Source organism: Pan troglodytes, chromosome X (genome assembly GCF_028858775.2).
Source record: "Pan troglodytes isolate AG18354 chromosome X, NHGRI_mPanTro3-v2.0_pri, whole genome shotgun sequence".
Classification (NCBI taxonomy): Eukaryota; Metazoa; Chordata; class Mammalia; order Primates; family Hominidae; genus Pan; species Pan troglodytes.
The window spans coordinates 131,133,284-131,159,194 of NC_072421.2; the positions used below are offsets into that span (position 1 = coordinate 131,133,284).

At 41.4% G+C, this 25,911-nt stretch overlaps 1 protein-coding gene and 1 pseudogene across 1 annotated transcript in view; one reads left to right on the forward strand and one right to left on the reverse strand.

Moving 5' to 3' along the window:
• GPC3 (glypican 3) overlaps window positions 1–25,911 on the reverse strand; it is a 452,497-nt gene that overhangs the window by 132,021 nt on the left and 294,565 nt on the right.
• Window positions 5,910–6,326, forward strand: LOC100612128 (small ribosomal subunit protein eS24-like; annotated as a pseudogene).

Here is a 25,911-nt window from a genome sequence, read left to right on the forward strand (position 1 = left end):
ATAATTTGTAATATTTTGTTAATATAAACAATGCTGCAGAGAACATCCTTGTATACTGATTTTCACACACTGGCATTTATATCTATAAAGGATAAATTTATAGATTTTGAGTCAATTTATATTTCTAATCCCAAATTATGAAGTACAAAGAATAATTAACATTACCATATTTTTGTACAGCACTTTACAAAGCAGTTTCATATCACTCAGCTCATTTGAGCTTCTCAACCACACTGTGAAGTTGAGAGGTAGATAGGGCATTAGCTCTTTATTACTGAAAATTAGATAGGGCATTATTTCTTTATTACTAAAAATTTCACAACTTCAGAAGATACTAATCTCATTCTATTAGATGTCCCTGTCCATGATACAATATATCTGCCAATATTAAGGACATACTTAGAAAAACATGCATGCTAACAGAGGAGGTCAGGAAATCTAGTTCTGACATTCATAATTAAAAGTCATCCTCTGAGAAGGAAAATATTTTGTAGCAAAGATGCTGAAGAGCACATTTGATTGCATTTCTTCTAAAATGATAGCTTAACACATTCAGATTATTTAACTTTAAAAGTTAATTCATGAATACACAGATCACCAATCATCAAATACCAATTGCCTTTGGGGGCTGTGTTAAAGAGACATAAAGGAACATTCTTTATCTGGTGGGTATCAGCTCACTACTAGCCTCCTCTTTTATGTTCATATAATGCGGTCTGTTTAAATATCATTCATCTTCTGATGATACTACCAACTCCATCTTCTCTTCTTTAACTCCTACTGATGCCTGAAGCAGAGACCCTATTTGCAGATAAAGAGGTAAGGCTCATTATAAATCTTCTGAAATGAACTTCAGGAATGTGTCCCTAGAGACATATCCTTGGTCTTTTTCATATCAAAGCTTGCCAACCACTTTTATGTCCACTCCTATAAAACAAGCGTCTTCCCAAAGCTTCTTATCCTCATTGGAATAGTGTAAAGACATCTGCCAACTTAGCGATTTTGCCCCGTACTCCAGCTTCCAAAACTATTATAAATATTAAATCAAATTAATCCCACAGCTGATCCTTTGTGGTCCTACTGTATTATTTTCTGTCATTCAGAAAAGTGCCCCTTTAGCTATGTATTTTTTTAAATTTCTTATCTCCCAGCCATGGATAAAGTGCCAGGACTAAACACTGCTCCCTGATCCCACAGTGACTCCATTTTTAAAAGACAGTTTTGGGTTTAAAAGCTTGCCAAACTTTTTGAAAGTTGAAATAGCATCTACTGTTCCGCTCTATCCATGTGCTATTTAAATCCTCAAAGGACTCTAGCAAATTAAGCATGGTTTCTGGTTACAGAAGTGTTGGGAATAGCTGCCCTGTGGCTTAGGCCTAAAACTTGCCATTTTTGCATCTACTTCACAAGGCAGTAACCAAAAGTCCTGGTCCAACTGATGCCTATAGTTGCTTAAGTTTAGTGGCACTATTTAAAAACTCTGTGTTCTTGCACTATCCTTTAGGTATCTTGATACCTCTCCCACAGCTCTCAATACTTTTTTCTGTTTCTCATGTCTCTATCCTTTGCTCCTTAGCCAGACAAAATATTGAACCAAATTTTAAAAGTAATGAGTGTTAGAATGAAATACTATGAGCACATTAATAGGGCAAAGTAGATCTGTATGTGTTGATATGGAATCAAGTACGAGATACATTATAACAGATACAAATAGCAGCATCTGCAGTGAAAATGGGTCTACATTTGCATTACTCTTATATACTCTATACATGTTCAAATATGCCCAGAAAAATTTTAGATGGATATATAAGAAAAGGATAAGAGCAGTCACTTTCAGTGAGTGAGAATAGGGAGATGCTAGTGAAATCTTATTTTTTTTATATCCTTCTATATTTTAAAATATTTTTTACCATGACCATTTTTAATCTTTATAATAGTTTAATATATAACGAATGAGATTTTATATAGCAGTTAATTAAAATGTTTTTCCAGCTTTCTTGAGGTAGAATTGATAAAAGTTAAATACATGTACACTTCCGATGTGATGTTTTGATATATGTACTCATTGTTAAACGATTATGCCAAACCAGCTAATTAACCTATTCATCACCTCACATAATTATCTTTATTTTTGTGGTGAGAACATTTAAGAACTACTCTCTTAGTGAATCTGAAATATACAATATAGTATTCTTTAATATAGTCACCATATTATACATTATATTCCTAGGCATTAGTTGTTTTAAAGGCAAAAGAGAACAAAACAAAAGAAAAACAAAAAGTGGGCCTGACTCAGATGCACATCTCAGGGCCTCTGGGAAATCCTTCCTGTTAATAAGAGTTATGTTGGCCATCACCAATGTCCTTCCTTAAAGGTGCTTTCTTATGACAGAACACATATTTGGGGCAATGTTCACAATGTCACCCTTGAGTTCCTTCAAACCTTAGGTGGTTGACATCAGGTCACCAAGTCAACTTTGTTAGGTTAAATATAGCCCATATTGGCTGGGTGTGGTGGCTCATGCCTATAATCCCAGTACTTTGGGAGGTCAAGGTGGGCAGATCGTCTGAGTCCAGGAGTTTGAGACCCGCCTGGGCAACATGGTGAAGCCTCATCTCCACAAAAGACACAAAAATGAGCCAGGCATGTTGCCGTGTGCATGTAGTCCCAGTCCCAGCTACCCAGGAGGCTCAGGTGGGAGGATCACTTAAGCCTGGGAGGTGGGGGTTGCAGTGAGCCGAGATCACACCACTGCACTCCAGCCTGGATGACAGAGTGAAACCTTCTCTCTCTTGCTCTCTCTCTCTATATATGTATATGTATATATATTTTCTTTTCTTTTTTTTTTTTGAGATGGAGTCTCGCTCTGTTGCCCAGGCTGGAGTGCAATGGTGCGATCTCGGCTCACTGCAACCTCCGCCTCCTGGGTTCACGTCATTCTCCTGCCTCAGCCTCCCGAGTAGCTGGGACTACAGGCGCCCCGCCACCACACCCGGCTAATTTTTCGTATTTTTAGTAGAGACGGGGTTTTCACCCTGTTAGCCAGAATGGTCTTGATCTCCTGACTTCATGATCCGCCTGCCCACCTCGGCCTCCCAAAATGCTGGGATTATAGGCATGAGCCACCATGCCCGGCCCTATTTTCTACTCTTCAATGAGGTAACTCCGACCTGCCTATTTCAAAAAGACAGTATATTAGTGAGGATGTGAACATGAATGTAAATTATCAGTTGTACCCTCCCTCAAAACAGAGGCAAAGAACATATTCAAGTTCTCACTACCTTTTCCTGTAGATGCCTGAAGTCCTCACCTGATGAGAATTGAGGGCCTCCCTGAACCACCCTGAGTCATGCTGACCTCACTGCTCTCGCATTGAAATGTACTGTGGGCACTGCCCTGAGTTGCTAGTGCTCCTTTTATGTATATTCCATTTGCCACCCCATGTACTCTGTGAGGTCTTTGAAGGCAGAGGCTTGGTTAGTTTGTTTTTTTTTTTTTAAATCACCCAAAGCACCTCATGGTACTTATACTAGCTGTCAGTTACTGAGTGCTTTCTCTGTGCCAGATACTGTTCGAAGCACTGAAGAAAAAGAAAACATGAACTTAATCCTCCTGACTACCCTATTGGCAGCCTGTTTTTGCTGCTGCTGAGGCACAGAGAAGGTAGGTCACTTGCCTAAAGTCACACAGCTTGTCTGCAGCAGAGCTGGAGTGTGAACTTTGAGAATCCATCTCCAGCTGTGTGGGTTCCATCTCCAGCTGTGTGGGTTCTTAACCACTATGCTGGTCTTGCTTTCTTAGAGAGAAATGATGTTGACTAAATATTTGACATTTCCTCACCACCCTGCTACATTGCTTCCTTGTAGGAAACAATGGATGAGCTGCTTATATTGGTCTACAAGGCTCCCAGCAGCATCGCCACAAAGCTCTCTTGGCCTACTCAGCAAGATTCTTGGACTTGCCCTTTAAGAGCCCCTGGAGAGAGCCCTGTGTATAGGGTTTCTTCTCTTACACAGAGATACGACAGTATGGCTATTTAATAGCCATACTTTGGGAGGCCAGGGTGGGCAGGTCAAAGCCATTCAGTGACATACTTGTGTTCTTGGGAGACAAGGTGTTGAAGTTAGAGAAATAAATAATCCACCACCACCACCATCCATGCCACTAGACACATACGAAAGACTATTTGAAGATTTCAACTGTCTAAGGACAATAGGAAAACAAATGCAGCATAACAATGTCTTAGTGCATCCCCTGCCTTTGTCATCTTGGCTACAGCAAGGCAACATGTGTGATGTGCCCCTGGGGAATTTCATGTAACATGTGTGCTCTGAGCTTCAAGCCCAGAGGGAAGTCAATCGATGAAGGGTGCCTCTGCAGCTTTGCATTAATTCATTAATTCAGCATTTCATTTCCTCAGGCTAGCTCTGTGCCACTGGAGCACGTGGTTCACGACAGGCCTTGAATGAGGATGAGCCAGCGTGGCCCCAATTCTTCTTATCCACAGACTGCCCAGAGGATGTCAGGAATGGGGACACTGTTGGCCATGGGGGATTGTAACAATGGGTTAGCTACTTAGTAATACTCATCTGTAATTAAATTAATTGTCCTCCTCTGCAAAATGCTGCTTCTCTACTGAGGCTTTGACATGGTTCTGGCAATGAATACTAGCAAGTGGAGGAGGAAAAATAAACTGAGAGATGTTCCTACCTCCCAAATCTAATGTTTTCTTAACTGGACATGCTATGTTGGATGTTAGAAGTGTTACCTTACATGCGGCGTCTTCTTCTTTATCCAGTTTGGTATCTGTTTAGCACAAAGATGACTGTCATAATACTAAGAAAATCCTATTTGTGAAGTGAAAAGGGGGACATGCTTCTGTTCAGGCAGATTGGTTAGGGATTGCGGAGGGGGTTGGGGAGAGCAGGGAAAAACCTGCGCAAAAGCCATAAACAGAAAAGGAACCTCATTAAAAGAGGACATCTGGGCATGCTTGTCTTGGGACAGTTGAAGCAAAGAGAGCACTTGTAGAAGAGGAATAGAGTCAAACAAGCGTAAAATAGGCGATCTTTTCTTCTCATTTCTGTTCTGGCTGAGGCAGCAATGTTGTAGTGGAGAGAAATCAACAAATTCAAATGTAGATCATTTGAAATGGAAGCACTCTCAGCGATCATCTGGTCCAATCCACTCACTGTGTAGATGAAGAATCTGATACCCAGACAGGGACATTTGTAACAACACATAGGGTTAGTATCACAAGTCCCACATTTAGAAGAAATCCCTTTCTTTAAAAGGTCTCTCAAACAGATCTTGCTGATTTTTGACACTTGCTAGTACTGATTTAGGACAAGGGAACTGCTAGAAAATTCACTTTCCTTCTTCCCTTAAGTATCAGAATGGTTCCAAGTGCTTGAGAGCCAATCAGAAGGACTAGGTCCCCACCAAAAAAAATTTGATTTCACAAAAGTTTAATATGCTGCCCAGCTATATATGGCTAAAAATGTTAGAGATCTCACATTCTCAGAGCGCCATCTTATGGACACGATTCAGTATTGCATGTAATCCCTAACTCAGTGATTTATCTGTTTCCTTGGAACGCATTCTGGCCACAACAATCACTGTGGGAAAAACTGGATAATTTAAAGAGCATAAATAGCTTTAAAGACAAACCAGAAAACAGGGTAGAAAAACCATCCTATTAAGAGGCCTAAGAAAACGTCCTTTTCTTTATCCATGATACAGTGTTAATTTACATAAATGCACAGTAAAATAAAGCAAAGGTGAAAAGAGCTGAGATTTGTAAATGTGCTTAATAAAGACAGAAACAATTAGCTTCTTCTTTATTTATGCACATATCTAAATAAAAATGTCTTTCTCCTCCCTGGCTGTCTGAGGATAGACAGCCATCATGAACGACACGGTAACTATCCAAACTACAAAGTTCATGACCAACTGACTACTTCAGGGGAAACAAATGGTCATTGATGTCCTTGACCCCAGGAAGGCAACAGTGCCTAAGACAGAAATTTAAGAGTGCCTAAGACAGGAAAAACTAGCCAAAATGTACAAGACCACACCAGATGTCATCTTTGTATTTGGATTCAGAACTCATTTTGGTGGTGGCAAGACAACTGGCTTTGGCATGATTTATGATTCCCTGGATTATGCAAAGAAAAATGAACCCAAACATAGACTTGCAAGACATGGCCTGTATGAGAAGAAAAAGACCTCAAGAAAGCAACGAAAGGAATGCAAGAACCCAATAAAGAAAGTCAGGGGGACCGCAAAGGCCAATGTTGGTGCTGGCAAAAAGTCGAAGAAGTAAAGGGCTGCAATGATGTTATCTGCGGCCATTGTGGATTTTTCATGAGAGGATTTATAAACTAAAAACTTTCATGTGAAAAAAATGTCTTTCATAATTGTTTGCATAGCAGTACTACTTCAGAGCCAATGTTAAGCTACGAGGGTGCTAGAAACAGATATATCCACTTTACTCCAAGAAGTACCTGTGTTCTCCAACAACAGCCTTTCAGAAATTACAAGTAGATTTCAGTAGAGAGGAAGCAAAATCTAGGAAAGAAACCCAGGGCATGTAAACCTGTTTCTCTTTCTTTTTCTTTTCTTTTTTTATTATACTTTAAGTGTGCAGGTTTGTTACATATGTATACATGTGCCATATTGGTTTGCTGCACCCATTAACTTGTCATTTACATTAGGTATTTCCCCTAATGCTATCCTTCCCCCATTCCCCCATCCCACGCCAGGCCCCGGTGTGTGATGTTCCCTGCCCTGTGTCCAAGTGTTCTCATTGTTCAATTCCCACCTATGAGTGAGAACATGCGGTGTTTGGTGATATAAACCTATTTCTATATTTCCGTTAGTAGCCATTAGCTATATGAGGGAATAACTGCATTAGATTCTGTTTACAGTGCAGTCTCCAACCTTACTTTGAGGAGGGACTAAAAGATTTGTCTTGGTACATAATCAGGAAGCCACTGAAACCCAGAGAAGCAAAGAATATTTTTCAGATGGTGAGGAAAGAGTGAGAGGTTAGTATCACCCACTACAAGGAGAAGAGTCTGTGGCTGTAGGGAACAGTCCCCCAGCAGAAAGGGGAAGGTAATGAGAAAATGCTTGAGATGAGGTCACCGGAATGTTAGTCTGAAGAAACCAATTTTGCAGAAGAGGCTAGAGATAAAGAGAGAGAAAAGTAAATAAGCACAGCAAAAGTGATTCTTGTGAGAATCGCAAGCTAGGCAGAGCCCAAAGTGTAAGCAAGCTGGTGAGAACTAAACATGGCGGTCAGGACACTAGGCCAGAGCAGTGTCTCTCTGATGGCTGTCCTTGAGGGGAACACACAAATGAGGAGAGGATTCCAACTGTGTTTAAAAACAGAGAAAGAAAAAGGTGTAATTCAAAGCTCAGTAATCGGGGGTGGGGAATAACAGAACAAGGAGTGTGGTAGAGACTTCTTATTCAATCACCCCAAACTCGTTTACCAAGTCCTTCTAGTCCAGAGAACTAGGACCAGACATTTTCTTGTCCTACTCAAGCTAAACCAAAAGGACACGATCTTTACCTGGTGTGTTTGTTTGTTTTTGAGACGGAGTCTTGCTCTGTCGCCCAGGCTGGAGTGCAGTGGCGCAATCTCGGCTCACTGCAAGCTCTGCCTCCTGGGTTCACGCCATTCTCCTGCCTCAGCCTCCCAAGTAGCTGGGACTACAGGCACCCGCCACCATGCCTGGCTAATTTTTTGTATTTTTAGTAGAGACGGGGTTTCACCGGGTTAGCCAGGATGGTCTCGATCTCCTGACCTCCTGATCCGCCCGCCTCGGCCTCCCAAAGTGCTAGGATTATAGGCGTGAGCCACTGCACCCGACTGTTTGTTTTTAAGATGGAGTCTTGCTCTGTTGCCCAGGCTGGAGTGCAATGGCGCAATCTCGGCTCCCTACAACCTCTGCCTCCTGGGTTCAAGCAATTCTCTGCCTCAGCCTCCCAAGTAGCTGGGATTACAGGCGCACACCACCATGCCTGGCTAATTTTTGTATTTTTAGTAGAGACGGGGTTTCACCATCTTGGCTAGGCTGGTCTTGAACTCCGACCTCATGATCCACCTGCCTCGGCCTCCCAAAGTGCTGGGATTACAGGCGTGAGCCACTGCACCCAGCCTCTTTACCTATTTTTAAGTTAGATTTTAATTGATGAAAATATCAGGGTTAGAAAGGACCTTCAAAGTCATTCAGCCCAATGTTCTCCTCTTACAGAGGGGCAAACTGAGGCCCAGAGGCCAAATAACAGCAACTAAAGTTATTATTGGCATCACTGCTAGTGAGACAGGAATGAAGCTGTTACCTCCCCCAAATAGAATAGCAAAGAACAAGGGGGCAAGGAACTAGTCACATACCTCAACAACATGAGGGCATTGTGTGAAGGTAACTGACGTTCAAAATAATGATCAATAATTGTTGTAAGAGATTAAGTTCGGTTTGGCAGTCATAGTTTACTGAGGCAGCAAGTACATAATACATTTTAGGGAGGAAGAGTCACGTGGTGGAAAGAGCACTGGCCTTGGAGTCAGAGACATGGGTTCAAAGCTGGTGCCCCCACCTGCTGTGTGACTTTTGATAAATAATGAAACCTTGCCGAACTTGAGTTTCCTCATCTATAAAATAGGAATAATGCCACCTGCACTGTTTTGAGAATTATTTGATATAATGAATGTTAGCAAATTGAGATAACGTGCTTAAGACAATGCCAGGCACATAGAAAGTTCTATATGAGGGCTGCTGTTATTATTTTTATCACGTGAAAGCACCAAACACAGCATCTCAAATGCAGTAGATGTTCAATAAAGGTTATTTGAAAAGAATCCCCTGCTAGGCATGGTGGCTCACACCTGTAATTCCAGCACTTTGGGAGGCAGAGATGGGCGGATTGCTTGAGCCCAGGAGTTCGAGACCAGCCTGGGCAACATAGGGAGACCTCGTCTCTACAAAACTTAAAAACAAATTAGCCAGGCATGGTGGTGCATGCCTGTGGTCCCAGCTACTTGAGAGGTTGAGGCAAGAGGAGCGCTTGAGCCCAGGAGGTTGAGACTGCAGTTAGTTATGATGGTGTCACTGTACTCCAGCCTGGGTGGAGTACAGGAGAACCAGTCTCTAAAAAAAATAAAAAAGAGCTTCCTGAGAGAGAAGAAATAAACCTTGCAATGAATAGCCAGGGGAAGCTTCAAATCCCTTCATCCCCACATTGAGAACTTAAGAAGTGGAAGAGTCTCAGTTATCTTATTTTGGTCCTCGGTAAAGTATGGGTCAAGGCATGAGTAGGAATGGCTTATCATCAGGGAAAATGGGCAAGGGAAAAAGCACTGGAACTTTCTTTGCCATCGCGATTGAGCAATGATGTGTGAATGGCTGGCACTGAGCATTTAAGCCTAGCTGAGAGGAACTTTTTAGCAGAGGTGCCCTCCCAAACCTTCCAGGAGACAGGGCATCATCTGAGGGGGAAATGACCAGAAAGGGCTTCAAATGGCTCAAAATTAATTTTAGTTCACAGAAGAACTAATCATTCACCTGTGGCCCAGGGCAACCCTCCAAAGTTTCCCAAGTGACCAGCTTTGGGTGTCAGAAGCCTGTTCCCCTCCCTCCTTCTCTCACAGTTCATATTCCTCCTCTCAGTGATAGAAAATATTCTGCTTCCACTTTGGATACTGTCACAAGTAATGAATTAGATGACTCTTGAAAATGCCCACACGCTTTTTCAAATCTCTCTGCTCAGAACACTGCTTTGTTTGTCTCCAGTCGCTGCAGGACCCACAACAAACATCCATTCTTTAATGTGGTGATCTTCAAAATGAAGAACAGGACTCTCAAAGTCCACCTAAACAATCACTCTTAACTGACTCCAGACACGTTTGGGAGAGAGGCAAGTCTGAAACAGGAAAAAGTGTGCCTGGTGGATTTTTCTCTTGTGTGGCATCTCTAGAATATGTAGTAAACAGAGGGAGGAAAGGCTCCTCAGTGTTCTTTTGGATGTCTGGCTGAACTGTGGTTAATAAATTGCCAAAGATCAGCCTCAAAGAACAAACTGTTTTCATGCAAATAGGTACTACTGATACACTTGAAAAGAAAGCTAAACATTCCTGCCACTGTTTTCCGTCAGCTCCTCTGGCCTTAGCCACAGTCACTTCCAGGCCTCAAACCTTCAACCTGCAGAATTAGCCCTACCCAGATCCTGAGCCAGTAGTGACAAGTGCAGGAAGGTGTTAGTTTAACTGACTCACTTGTCAGGCCCCAGGCTCTGGAATTCGTTTTATTCCTCCAAGCCAGTATTTCATGTTTTTTTGAGTGAGCCCCGGGTGTTCAGGTATGACTTCCTCTTGCCAGCTGTGTTTTCCTGAGCAAAACTCTGTCCTGGGGCTCTTGTCTGTATTCATTTCTAGGCCCACTCCCTTACCCAGTACCTGGCACCCAGTACGCACTCAATAAATGTCTACTGAACTGACCTGAGATAAAAGGCCCCATCCAATGCTCAGTTTGTGTGATGGAGACTCTAAGCTACTCTGCCTAACCCTTGTCAACCTGTTGCCCCTGGGGCCTTTCCCCCAAATCTGCAGCCACTGACTGAGGACCTATGTACCTATGTTACACTGGGCCCTTCGAGCTAAACCTGTCAATGTGTCCCACCTGCCAGATCACACCATTTTAGAAACCAGTGGCAACCTAGAGAACAGCAGAGTTCCTTTTCTATGCTCCACTGAGTGTCATCATCTATTCTACACTTACCTATTAAGCATCTACATAGCCCTGTTCTCAACCACAGAACTTTAGTTGTTGGAGGTCCTGAATTTTCCAATGTTCTGGCCTACTAATTCCGGTCTGGACTTCATGAACCAGCATTTAGTTTCTGCCTTGGCAAATCTGGTCTTCAGAAAAGGAAACATCCAACTGATGACTGTGTTGGATTCCCACTGCAAACCGGTGATTGAGAGTGTGTAGCCATATTGCTTCATGAGCCATCTATACAGCCACACCATCCTACATCACAAAATCCAGAGTGCTGGTGCAGGGGGGCTGCCGTGGTTGCTGGAAGGGAGAAGGGACTACCAAGAATAAGGTAGCTAAGTGTTAGATTTGTCCAAGAACACTGGCTGGTCTTGTCTGCAGAGAGTAGAACTGCTCTTTCTATAGTCTTCCTAAACTCATGTCCAGAGATCTAGGACCAAGGCTGCAGCAAGAACCCTGAAGCAGCAGAAAGAAACACACTCAGCAAGTCTTTGCCTGGTGGCAAGTGCATGGCCATGGTGGGCATGGGCAGAGACACTGGCACAGGGGAAAGAGCCTACCTTTGCCAGTGTCCATATGCAGGACAGCTCTGCACTTGACAGGCCCAAGCCTTACCCTGCCACTCTCAAGTTGCCAGCAATAACATAACATGAAAGAATAACAAAGGGGGAGAAAAGGTGAGCTGAAGTGTAAACTACACCCACTCCAACTGCCCTGGTAGCTGCAGGTGCCCTCCACTGCTCAACTCTTTGCACCTGCTCTCCTGCTGGAACAAGTGGCCTATTGTGTGAGGCTGTACACATGGAGGTGCTAAGCAAACAAGAAATGACTCTTCTGATCATAAAGTAGATGGGATTCCAGGAAAACTTTACTAAGCCAAATAAAAGTGATTGTAAAGCACTTGGTAAAATATAAACTGCTGCATAAATACTTAATAAAAAGCTCACAGCCATGCACACAAGGACAACTAGGTCAAAATTTACCCAAGCCCTCTAGCCTGGAGGGTCTTGGAAAGGGTGGAAATTGTCTCTCTCCCTCTGGTTTTCTTAGCCACTTTGTATTCCTTTGCTCTTAACCTGCCCTTCAGCCCTTGGCACTCCCCCAATGTCTCTCTCCTGTCACTTATATATCTCTGTGGTTAGAGGGCTTCTAATTTTCATTCTGGACAGTTGTGTCAAATATTATTGGGAGCAACAGACATTGAATTCCATTTTCTTTTTCCTGCTCAGAAGCCCCATTGGAGTTATGCAGTGCTATGGGGGAAACATTTTCTTTAAGGTTTAATTATGTGAGTTGCACCCCAAACTCTCCAACATTAGAAATCGAGAACAACTCTGACATCTCAAACAGCCAACCTACCTGCTCCCCTGTAGCTCCAATAATACCTGGAGGAGTAAAATGAAGAGCTCACTGCTGTCGTCAGGAGAATGATTATACCCTGGGGTTCCTTTCGAATCACTTTCACTTTGGTCTACTTGGGAAGGCATCAAATTCAAAGTCATTAAGGTAGCTTTATGGTGTTCCCTTTCCTTTCATATTCCCTCCCCCATCAAATATCTTTGTTATAGGATCTCATAGCCTGTTATAGGTGGAAAGTGCTTTAGAGGTGATTTTGTCGAATTCCTTTATTTTATAAGTAAAAGAAAAAACAGAAGTGCAGTGACTTGTCCAAGGTCATGCAACAAGTTCACAGTAGAGCTAGGACTCAGGCTGGAGTCTCAGCCTAGGGCAAAGGTTTTTTGTTTGTTTGTTTGCATGGACTCCAAAGCGCCACAGGGGATGCACAGGCAATGGCTTTATTATCAGAGGCATGTGAGTAGAGGAGATTAAATGGAGAGCTAGCCTCAGAGGCAGGTGAGTGCCATTTTCTAGCAAGGGGCTGAAATATCTCTAAGAACTCCTTCTTCCAGGGGATGGCGCCTTATAGACTTGAGAGGACATGAGAGCAGAGAAGCATGGTATGAGAGGCAGGAAATGTACTTCTACTCTCAAGGAGCAAGACTGGGCAGGGAACAAGGAAAGGACAGGGTATAGCAGTACAGACCAGAGAAAAGCTGGACAGAACACTCATTCCAGGTCTGCTGGATGACAGATTAAAGCAAGCTGAGGTCAGGATTTCCACCAAGAATAGGAAGAAGGTGAGAAGGCTTTAAACCTTGCAGGACAGAAGCCAGGCATTTGACAGGCAGGACAGTGCTGTGGGTAAGGGATGGATTGGATGGGTTTGAAGCCCATCTTGCTGTGGCCTTTGGTAATTTACTCAATGTCATCAGTAGAATCAGTAAAATGTAGGTAATAATACTGTCTGCTTCAAAAGGCTGTTGTTGAGAATTAGTCAATGCATACAAACTGCCTAGCATATTGTGTGGCACTTGGGAAGCTCCATAGAATGGTTAATTATTACTATTATTAGCCACTTTACTGTCTCAGTCCTGCTTTCTGAAGTCCCACTGTACCCTTAGAATTTGAGAGAGCAAAGGGAAGAGGGCAATGATCAAAATGCATCAGGGAGGAAAAGGTAAGAGGAGTTAAAAAGTGAAGGCAGAGAAACCAACAGAATGGGTGAGCTGCAGCTCTCCCAGCTCTCCTCCACCCCTTCAATGTAAACCCCCATGACTGCATCTTTTCCCTATATTTAGTAGCTGTAAGAGTCATAGGTACCAATAGGTAACCAACCACTCCAGTTTGCTGGGACTGAGGGGTTTCCTAGGACTTGGGACCTTCTGTGCTAAACCTGGAAAGTCCTAGGCAACCTGGAAAAAGTTGATCACTGTAGGGGCCAGAGGGTGTTTGCTGTTCGAGATTACTATTTGTTATAACCAGAGAGCAGGGCACTGCTGCTAGATGCTATCCACTGGGGTTTGAAAAAGCTGGGTTATCCAGAAGCCATGTATAGGAATTTGTAATGGTACTTTCTTCATGCCTATAAATGAAAAAAATAGGGGTTTCTTAAATAGATAAGCTTCTCCAGGGGAACATTAGCCAATTTGAGGAGGATGGTCTTTAGCAGGATAGCCACACAGCAGTAGCCTCATTATCAATGATTCTTATTTGTATGCTTCGATTCTCTGACACATGCTGTCTTTCTCCAAATTCAATTCCCAGCGTTGTTATTATATGTGCTTGAAAGTAATAAAACTGCATTTACTTTAAAATGATCTGTCACTCAGACTTTTCATTAATTTAAACTGATGCTACCAATCTCTCAAAGTATTTCCTTATCGAGGGCCAACTGGTTTAATTCAGCACCACGGGCTGACTTGTTTAAAAATAAAATTCATGGGGATAGGTGGATTTGCTTAAAATTTTTTTTAAGTGACATTCCTCAAGTCCTTGAGAGATGTACAGAGAGAGATACTCAGGAAGCTACTAAAGGATCCATGTTTGTAAAGAGAGCCCAGTAATGCTGTGTTGATTACCCAATGTTCCATTTATTCAGGGTAAAACTTCCCCTTACATCTGATCTACTCTTCTACACTAACATCTAGTAAATGGAGGGTAATTTATAATTTTCAAAAACATCTCATATGCATTTTCTTATTGGAGGCTCACAGCAACCCTTTGAGGTAGGCAGGGGAGGTATTAATTTCACAAAAGGAGAAAACAAAATAGAGTTTAAGTAATCTGCTTAATGGTACAGTGATACCATGGGAAGCTAGGCCTAGTACTAAGGTCTGTTACCCACAACTATGTTTGTTGGTTCATCCTACGAATTCAATAAACATGTATAGAGAGTTTATTCTATGGCAGGCACAGCTAAGCAATGAGGTTCTATAGATGGAAGACACAGTACTACTATTTATTTTTTATTTTATTTTATTTTATTTTTTGAGACAGGGGATCACTATGTCACCCAGGTTAGAGTGCAGTGGTGCGATCATAGCTCACTGCAGCCTCGACCTCTCGGGTTCAAGCAATCTTCCCGCCTCACCCTCTCGGATAATTGAAACTAGAGGCACATGCCACCACGCCCGGCTAATTTTTTGTATTTTTGGTAGAGACGGGGTTTCGACATGTTGCCCAGACTGGTCTCCAATTCCTGAGCTCAGGCAATCCACCCACCTTGGCCTCCCAAAGTGCTGGGATTACAGGCATGAGCCACTGTGCCCGGCCCACAGTACCAGTCACGAAGGAGCTACTAGAAGATTACAGACAGACATGTAAAAGCTCTCAATATAGTGTCGCTGGGGACATGCTAGAGAGAAGATAAGGTGCCAGCAAGCCTTAACCCAGACAAAGGTGTGGACAGGAGGATCCAGGGTCCTCAGAAGAGATAATGTTAAGGATAAGTAGGGGTAAGCTAGCCAATGGCTCTTTTTCTAGCCCATTCTAAGATGGTCCTTGTCTTAGTGCTCCCTAATAATATTTGGAAATTAGCTTTTCAGCATGAGTTCTTACATAGTGCAATCCTCTATGCATCCCTCCAACCCCAACTGCTGTATCCCTACCCCAGGTGGGAACACCTTACTCTGGCTCCTGCTGAACAAGTACTCATCCCAGCTCTAGGCCCGAAGCTGTGATTAGAAGCAAAGAGAACAATGACAAAATGGGCCAACAAGTGGCTCAAACCAAGAAAAAGTTCATTTGGGTAGTTTTTAAGATCCATCTGACCATGTGGATCACTAAGATCTCAGCGGGCAAAAAATAGGAAGCTCCTGTGACACTGGAGTTACAAATTAAAACAAATTTCTTTTCCAGGGAAATGAAACTACATTATAAAGGAGACAAACCCATGGATCAAAGCCATACTCACGTAAAAGAATAAAATTCATTGGCTTGAGAAATTGGGAAATCGTGACTGATTTTAATGATCTTTCTCCTTTTCTACAAAGGCTAACTCAAGGGTGACAGAAAGGACTTTAGAGCACTGAACAACTATTTTTGACCTGCAACTAGACTCATCATGGTTTTTAATGTAATTTAGGAACATTGCCTGAGTTAATCTCTATAAAGCAGTCATAGGAGAAATGGTTTAAGATGTCTTTGCTGTGAAACAAGATGCTGAAGGTAAGAAGGCCAGCCTAGCGCACACCCTTAGATGCAAATAACTCTCACTTGATCCCCAGTGGACTCAAATGCCCACCATTTGTACCAACCATGACCAAGGATTGGGATTTTGATGTTTTTGCAGAAAAAAGAGGAAATAACATAAAAATGAGAGGGGGGGTAGGTGTTCCTGAAAAGTTAAGAATGGGTTATTGAAGGGAGCCAATATCAGGCCTAACTCCATCTATCTCCCAGTAAAGATCTTCAAGGGCTTTTTTATAGGTTTTTTTGAAGAACAGCAATAATAGCTACCATTTTTGAGAGACTAACTGTGTTCCAGGCACTATACTCTGCACTTCGCAATCTCCTGGAATCTTTTCAACAATCTGTTAAGGGAGAAACTATTAACTCCATTTTACATGTGGGGAAGCTGAGGATCAGAGAAGAAAAGGAGCTAATAGGTAATGGAGCAGGCATTCAAACCCAGGCTTTGCTGACTCTAAGGTTGTAAGTTTAAACACTCTACTACACTGCCTTAGGTTGCCACATAACTCTGTGTGCTTTTTGTTAATCCCTCAACTGTTTGGCTACATTTCTATCAGTAAAAAATCATCAGAGAAACTCAAACAAGATTTTGTACTTGCTGAAGTATAGGAAGAAAGAGCAAAAAATAGGAGAGCTAAATTTCTTTCAAAGAAGTCACCAAGAGCTTGTACCCTAGGGAAAGAACTGTGCCAGTAGCAGCAAAGAAAGTGGCACCTGCCAGCCATTTCCTGTGGCCTGTGGAACAGAAAAACCACCACCACAATCCAATGATCACAGCCACAACAATGACAATTGCCAGAGGTGTTCTAAGAGCAGGGCCGCTAGCAGGAAGCTCCCAAGAAAGAGGCTTCCCTAACATACCTTTCCCTGTGCTTCACACTCCAAGTCCCAAGAGTCCACTTTCACTGATGCTCAGTGATTGACTATCAGAAAGAAACTTTCTGAGTCAGAGAAATTGGACAAAAATGTTTCAGGCGGGTGTTACTGTTTGTAGAGGTCAGAGGTGTTCTGATGAAGTGACACTGATAACACTAAAAGAAATTTACCAGGGAAACGTCAGGACACTTATCACACTCAGCAGCCTTGTTTCAATCAGTATTCAACTTACATGCTCTCTGAGGGGTGAATATAAAGTCATGACAGATTTCAAACTTGTATAAATCTACCAGAATGTATGCAGCCCAAACGTTGTTGCAACAATTATGCTGACATCACTCAAAACACTTCTTGCTGGGCGTGGTGGTACATGCCCATAATCTCGGCTACCTAGGAGCCTGAGGCAGGAGGATCGCTTAAACCCAGGAGTTCCAGACCAGCCTGAGCAACACAGCGAGACCCAGTCTCTACAAAAAAATTCCTGGAACTCCTCTTTGGAAACCCCATTTAAAGCCAATATAAATGTTAGAAGAAGGAAACAGCCCTATTATTTTATCCTCTCACTCCAAATGAACCCCAAATGGTATGAGCCTGCTTGATCAGCCACCTCATTTAGCAGTTTGGTTCCCAAAGACTCACATTATTTCCCAAAAAAAATCCAGTTTACCTTTATGGGAAGAAACATGGCCCACACCTCTTCACCCTTACTCTGGACATTTACATGGGCTGCTCAACCATGGTATAATAGTAATGACAACATCAACACCAGCTATCAATTATTTAAGTGCCTATGTGCCAGAACTTATCTTCACAACAGCCCTGCAGAGTAGGTATCATTACTCCCATCTTATAAATAAGGTAACAGAATGTCATATTAAATGTCCTGCCCAAAGCACACAGCTGGTGTCTGAACCAGGATTAAAATATCCATCTGGGGCCAGGTGCGGTGGCTCACGCCTGTAATCCCAGCACTTTAGGAAGCCAAGGAGGGCAGATCACTTGAGGTCAGGAGTTCGAGACCAGCCTGACCAACATGGTGAAACCCTGTCTCTACTAAAAATACAAAAATTGGCCAGGCATGGTGGCACGTGCCTATAATCCCAGCTACTTGGGAGGCTGAGGCAGGAGAATCACTTGAATCCGGGAGGCTGAGGTTGTGGTGAGTCAAAATTGTGCCACTGCACTCCAGCCTGGGTGACAGAGCTAGACTCTGACTCAAAAAAAAAAAAATCCGTCTGGATCATTCTAAAGACTGCACTCTTCCCAGTATGTATTAATCACCTAGTGTATGTTTCCTAACGTTTCAGGGTCTTCTCACTGAAGATCTCAGCCTGCACCACCGATAATCAACTGGTTGAGAATCAACAACTTGTAGACGGCAGGGATCAGCCATAAACCCACAAGGCTTTTTCCAAAAAGGAGGTAGAAAAATTATTCGGAAGACTGGCAGCATCAGTGGAGTCCATCTGTCACTTACCAAGGCACTACCTTTGAAGGAGGCAATAATAGTTAAGGGACAGAGAAGCTCTAGTATGTTAATTTACCCATTTCTTAAAAGCAGATATGTTTCTTCCTGGTTCCATCTCCTAAGCCTTCCAGGCTAAAATAGAAGATTTCTGATTCATGGAGCAGTGATAGTAAAAGGAGACAGGCCTTATCCAACCATCAGAATCACATTTCCAAGAGGAAATTAGGAGGTGATGTTTATTTGTTGAGGGTGTGGATATGCTGGGACCTGCTTTGGAGGCCCCCAAATGCTCTTTGTATCACAAAATGATCCAACTGAGCTCAACAGAGGCTAGAATTGTATACTAATAGGACACAATCTGCTTAAAGTAATAAGCTATCCAGTATTCAACAGGTTGTCTATAGACATATCAATGTTGAGCCATGAAAATGTCTCTTCCTGCTACTTAAGACATGACAGTCAACCAAGTCTAACACATCCTGAATGGAGCACACTGTATTAAGCCATCCGTCAGCAGCATAAGCTGTGTTTTTCTCACTCAATTCTGAAGGTAAAGCTACTGTATATGACACCATAATCTTAAGGGATAAATGTTACTGTATTGCCACGAGAGTATGTCCTGATAAATAGCTGTCACTAAAGACTACATCTAAGATAAATCGCTGCTGAAAAATATGCCAATCTAAGTCCATAGAGAGATTATTACATGGGGGTACTCTCCAAACTGATCTGTTCTGCCTTACCAGGATTTAAAAAAATTCTTAGCTGCCATAAATATTTCATGCTATACCAAATTAAGTCACTTTCTGCATAATCCATTTCTCCTTCAAAGGCTTTCCAAGAGCAATCTTGACTTATCTAAGGCAAGGTAGAATATGTAAACTGCCATACTAGCAAAGCATCATTATACTTCAGTATGTTCATTCTTGGGCACACACTCAGGCTAACATAGCAGTTCCCCAAATCGGAAAAAATGAAGTGTCATGTTTCTGCTCCTGGGAAAACTAAAGTAGAAATGAAATCCAAAAATGTCTTAGGGGGACCAGGAACTGTGGAGATAGATAGTGATAAATCAAATACCGAAGCCCTATTTGTCCCTCTGTCCCTTCCACCAGCCTTTCATAAGCAGAGCCTCCTCCAATATAGGGGCAAAGGAAGAACTAGCTATGAGAAGAGAGAGTTGGGAAGTTGAAGACTACACCTCAGTTTCTAACCCTCAAATCACCACAACAGTGGCTGAGAAGAGCTACTGAGTCTCACCTTCAGCATGACTTTAGTCTGACTTATGCCTGAATCAATGGACTTTCGGACCTGACTCAATGCTACTGAATATTATTTCCATTGTCCATTGTTTATGTTTTTCTGTACCCTCTTCCTCTTGGCTCTGTATTTTATTTATTTATTTCCCCATTGATGTTTGCATTGGCTATTCTATATTTAAAATTGTATGCATACTGCTTGGGCACTTTGGAGAAAAGCCACCCTATAAATTAAAAAACAACAACAACAACAACAAATAATAACTTATTTTAGCACGAGAGCATGGAAGCGATGTATAGCAACTGCTGCGTACCACTGGCCTGCTCTGACATGACTAGAATGAGATGTGCATGTTTTATATGTATGTGTGAGTATATATGCACTTTGGCATATAGGTCTTTTTTTTTTTTTTTTTACTTAATCTCTTTACTACTAGATTGAAGATTCTGAAGGTCTTTCCTTGTTTCCATGTAAACCAGTGAAAGACTTTTTTGTGTTAGAAATTTTTAGGTACAACATACACTACTTGGGTGATAGATGCACTAAAATCTCAGAATTCACCACTATATAATTGATCCATGTAACAAAAACCCACTTGTACTCCAAAAGCTATAGAAATAAAAACTAAAGAAAAGAAAGAACTGTGCCCCCAACCAAATTTCTCAAAATATACTGTGTTCTTAAAATAATTGCATTATAAAAGCAGAATCAACTATTCTCCCTTGCCTTTCCTAGATCATAGGGGAAAAAAGAAGCTATTTCGGTCATTTAATTGTTTGTATGATTTTACACATCTCATTATTTGGGTGTTCATGGTTCTCTCATATTCACTTCAACTTGCTGACATGCCACAGTCTATCCTTCCAACCCAGCAGAAGAGAGAGAAAAATGTTTCCTTACTGTACTTTTCTGAAACATCCAGAAGGTTTTGAGACAACGGACAAAACTGAGAATTAACATAATTGCTTTGCATATTCCCACTTCTGCCTTCTCAATTAAGCAGAGAAATCCTGAAGAGGCATTAGAAACATTGGAAGACTTGTCTGGTTAATGGAAATAAGAGAATTCAAAGTGTGTGTGTGTGTGTGTGTGTGTATATATATAAAATTTCTCAGGTGAAATGAGAGGTAAGATTGCATAAGATAAAGAGGAGGCAGATTCACCACAATTTTCCCCTGCAGATCTTAGGGAGTTTATTTAGTAATGCCAGCTGCCCCATGTGACAGTCTCAGAGTCATCATGAGAGAATTAAAGATGAACATGCATTCATAACATAGTTTTTTTTTTTTTTTAAGAGATGGGGTCTTGCTGTGTGCCCAGGCAGGACTGAAACTCCTGGGCTCAAATAGTCCTCCTGCCTTAGCCTTCTGAGTAGCTGGGACAACAAGCACGTGTCACCATGCCCAGCTCCAATTTGTAATGAACAGAAGTGGCTATGTAGAAACTGTCAGCCAGAAAACAGCAATATCCTGGAGCTGACATCTGGAGCTAGGCCCATCTGGCCCAGCAACATGATAAAGGGGTAGCATTAGCAGCTCCAGCTGAATCACAAAGGGAACTAAGGCATCGTGCCACAAAGTAAAGCAGTTGTCTATGCAGAGTTGATAAGCCTCAAAGTCACTAGGGAAATATAAACCCCTATGGGAGGTGTGCTAATTGTAGGAGAGGCCAGCTGACTACAAACAGAAGGCTGACACAAAGACTCAGGGGAGAATCATTGCAAAGGATTACAGAGATGAGGTCTGGTGATAGGCTAGCATTTAGATGGTGCTCAAGGATGATGGGGATGGGAGGCCTATAGGTTTGGCTGACCTGTCTTCAAGGATAAGGGTGAGCTAAGCTGAATGCAGAGGTAGTGAGAGAGATCTGACAGAGAAGTAGTTGCTCAGAGTTTATATAAAAATGGATAAAAACTGATGAATGGATAAACAAAATATGTTATATACCTACAATGAAATATTATTTGGCCATAAAATGATAAAGTACTGATATGTGCTACAACTTGGATAAACCTTAAGAACATAATGCTAAGTGAATGATTCCATTTATATGAAACCCTTAGAATAAGTAAATCTGTTGTGACAGAAAGCAGATTGTTGCTTGCCAGGGGCTGGAGGAAAGGGGAAATGGGGAGTGCCCATTAATGTACAACAAGGTTTCCTTTTGGAGTGATGAAATGTCTTGGAACTAGAGAGAGATGGTGGTTGTACAACATTGTGAATGGACTAAATGCCACTGAATCGTATACCTTAAAATGGTAATTTTGTCATGCAAATTTTACCTCAACACACACACACACACACACACACACACACACACACACACACACACACACTTGCGCCTGCACACACACGCACAATACACATGGATGGGGCCTCTGTTGTGATACCTCTAAGAGGAGCTCTCTCTGGACTGCTGGGGAAGAGATGGGGTTGATTTTCTTTTTTTGTTTGTTTGTTTGTTTGTTTGTTTGTTTTGGAGACGGATGGAGTCTCGCTTTGTCACCCAGGCTGGAGTGCAGTGGCGCGATCTCGGCTCACTGCAAGCTCTGCCTCCTGGGTTCACGCCATTCTCCTACCTCAGCCTCCCAAGTAGCTGGGATTACGGGCACCTGCCACCATGGCCGGCTAATTTTTTTTTTTTTTTTTTTTTTTTTGTATTTTTAGTAGAGACGAGGTTTCACCATGTTAGCCAGGATGGTCTCGATCTCCTGACCTCGTGATCCGCCTGCCTCGGCCTCCCAAAGTGCTGGGATTACAGGTGTGAGCCACCGTGCCCGGCAGAGATGGCTTGATTTTCTTTCCTCATCCTTCTCTAGGTTGTGAACTCCTTAGCAGGGGCAGGAGCTGGATTCTACTTATCAAGGTATGCCCTATTATATATTAAGTGCTCAATCTGTGTGGAATGAGCCTGAATTATCAGAGTTTTTTTTTTTTTTTTTTGAGATGGAGTCTTACTCTGTCGCCCAGGCTGGAGTGCAGTGGCATGATCTCAGCTCACTGCAACCTCTGCCTCCTGGGTTCTCAGCTCACTGCAACCTCCACCTCCTGGAAAGTGATTCTCCTACCTCAGCCTCCCAAGTAGCTGGGACTACGGGTACCTGCCACGACGCCCGGATATTTTTTTTTTTAAATATTTTTAGTAGAGATGGGGTTTCACTATATTGGCCAGGCTGGTCTCGAACTCCTGAACTTGTGATCTGCCTGCCTCGGCCTCCCAGAGTGCTGGGATTACAGGCGTGAGCCACCACGCCTGGCCTATCAGATATTAAATGTAAAGACAAAATACGTTTTTTTTTTTCTCACAAACTAGGGGTTTTTGAACATATATAGTTTAAACAGTTCCTGTGTTATACTAATTTAAACAAGTGTCAAACTCTGTTTACTAATTTATAGATTCTAAACTAATTTATAGAAACTAAAACTAATTTATAGTTGCTCTGTTATACTAATTTATAAAGTATCAAACTATCCAGAAAATGAATGAAAATTCAGTCAATTATCCAGATATTTGGCCTAGCAAAAAGGGTGTTTGAGAATGATTTACAAAAATGTTCACTGTTCATTTGGGTGTTATCAGGGCAAAGACATTTACTTATTGTGAAGTCCAGTGTTAGCAATCTGGGTTCCTTTATCTTTCTCTTGGTCTCAAGGACTCTCTAATTGAAATTCTCTGTAGTTTGACAAAGGCAGAAGCTGGAGGATCTTTCTGCCTTTGGCAATTTTAGGAAATCTTTGCCTGTAGGATATGCTAGTGGCTCACATAAAAGAGGATATCTCACATGGGCCCAGTTTGCTAATTTGAAGGTTTCTCAGCTAAGTCCTGGTAGACAAACCAATGTTTATCTCAAGCCCAGATAGGGTGGTGGTGGGAAGCTGAGAAGGAAGAATGATAGGCTTATGTGGTACTCTCTAAGACTGGATCGGTGAAAACATTCTCTTCATTCATATTTCAATTGATTGCATTCATAAGAGATAAAAATGGAAAGGATGGAAAATATGACCTTATTCAGAGAGATAAGGAATTAACTCTTTAAAAGTTGAGTGATCGATACATCCATAGTAGGCTACAAACAGCTCTAATAACCCAACTGACATGAATATTGCTCAGTATTTCCCTCAACATCAATATTTTCCTTTTGATCAAGTGTCTCCACTGACAAGTCTCATTCCCTATCAGGATCCTTGATTTTCATAATTTTTCTTGACTAAAAGTAAAATTTTTCACAGGCACACAAACTTGACCTAGAAAGATAACAAAGTTACAACCCATTGGACAATAGGAAGTGGTAACTGTTACTTAAGACTAAATTAAATGAGAAATTTATTGAAAAGCTCTAGAAAGAGGTTTTCACTATAGATGAGACACGAGTGCAAAGCTAATCTTTATAAATGGTACAAATAGAAGCCCTACATGTCTTCAGGCTAAAGAACTTCATATTATTAAAGGTATATTCCTGAGTAATTTAAAAAAAAACTTAGTTTGACATTATTCCCTAGTTTGATCATTGCATTAGGTCAGTAATACAAGTACAAGTTAATTATAACCTGAGGTTACTAACCAAGAAGGAGTCACTTCCTGGATTACACTACCCTTATTCTCTCTGAAAATATGTTTGATTTATTTTCTTCCTCCCTTCCTTGCCTTCATCCTTCCTTCCTTCTTACCTCCCTTCTTTCCTTTCTTTCTTTCCTGGATAGTATATATTAACAATAAAAGTCGTTTTGAAAATAAAGATTTTTCAGAAATCAGAAATATAAATAGGAGTTTGGAATATTAGCTTTTCTCCATACTACAATATTTATTTTATTATTTTGTTCAGTACCCTAAGGCTTAAAGCTAGCAAATGAAACAAAAATATTTCAGTTACCATAGTTCTTTTAATGATATAAAAGTACATTTGGCTAACTTTTGGACTCATTCAAATTTAGCAGGCTTCGGAATCCACCATTTGATAGAAGAGAAATTTCTTGGTTCCAGGGCATCATTCTTCACCAAAGTGTACCAAACATGAAGTAGTCAGTATGAGCAAAATTCAATAAAAATTCCACTAATTCAAAATACATAGGCCTAGGAATAAATTATTTTACAATTAACTAAAACTGGATCGATCCGATTTTTCACCATAAACAATAGAAGATAAATCCAGCAGGGTTATAATATTTGCTTCAAACAATCACAATGAAGAAACAAATATTAGTGCTTGATATTGGATAAGTGCTCAAATATTTGTTAGAATGAATACGTGAATGAATGAACACATCAGTAAATAAATATATTTGTAAAGTAAAATTTCCTTTTTAATAAGAAACCATGGTTAGAATATAAGCTGCTTAAAACAAATATTCAGGAGTTGTTCATTTTTCGCTAAAGTAACATATAACACTGGACAAGGCACTGGAATGGTTTGTCATCAAGTTTATGTAAGAAGCACATATTTGACCTGTGGATATATTCTTTTTCAAATAGTTATTGTTTGTATCAGTTTTAAAGCATCAGCTTTTTATAAAGCCAAATACCAACTGTTTTTTTCTGAAAATTAAAAAAAAATGTTCATGATTCTTCTTAGTACCTGATGAGCTTTTAGGATGACAAATATACATTATTTCTCCAGTGCATGGAGCCATTAATCCTTCCAGGCTGATTTACATTTGCCAGAGAGAAGTGTATCTCCATACAATTTCAGTGCCTCATTCAGGGTGGCACGCAACCTTATTCTCATTGTCCCATGTCAGTAAAATAGCATAGATGAGGAACAAGCTATTTTCTGACATGTCTTTTGTTTTGCGTTGGAAAGAGGAGGAGTGAAGGGGAAAGGGGGAAAAATAGAGAAGTAATATAAATTGAGCTTCCAGCATGTGCCAGTTTGCTAGGGGCTTTTCATTTATGACCTCTCCTAACAGTTACAACAATCCTGTGAGATGCCCTTCCCTTACAGAGGAGGAGGACCTTGAGACTTTTTAGGTTAAGTGACTCACCCAAGGCCACAGTTAGTAGCAGAACTGAGAGGCAAATCCAAATTCATCTGGCTCCAAAGCCTTCCTCTTTGCACTCCATTATACTGTTAATAAATTCCATTCAGCATTCCATGTCCTGGTATTGGGTCCCACTAGAATGTAAGCTCTTCAAAGCAGCTAACTTGCCTTTTTCGCCCTTGCATCCCTACCTAGCACCTAGCTTGGTGCCTAACACATAATATCTCAAAACATAAATGTTGAAGGTATGAATGAGTGAATAAATTAATAAGAAAAAAATACAGATTGTCAGACCTGGAGGGGCTCTAATCCAACCACCTCCTTTTTTAGATGGGGGAAACCAAGGCCTAGAGAGATTAAGTCACTTGCCTTTGGTTAAGCAACTAATTAGTGAAAGATTCAGACTCGATTTTGGGTCTCTTCTGTATTCTCCTCTACAACATGCTACTTGTACAAACATTTTCTAAAGCATGTTCATCAACTCTTTGTGGTTTCCTAAGCATTCTGTCCTCTTGA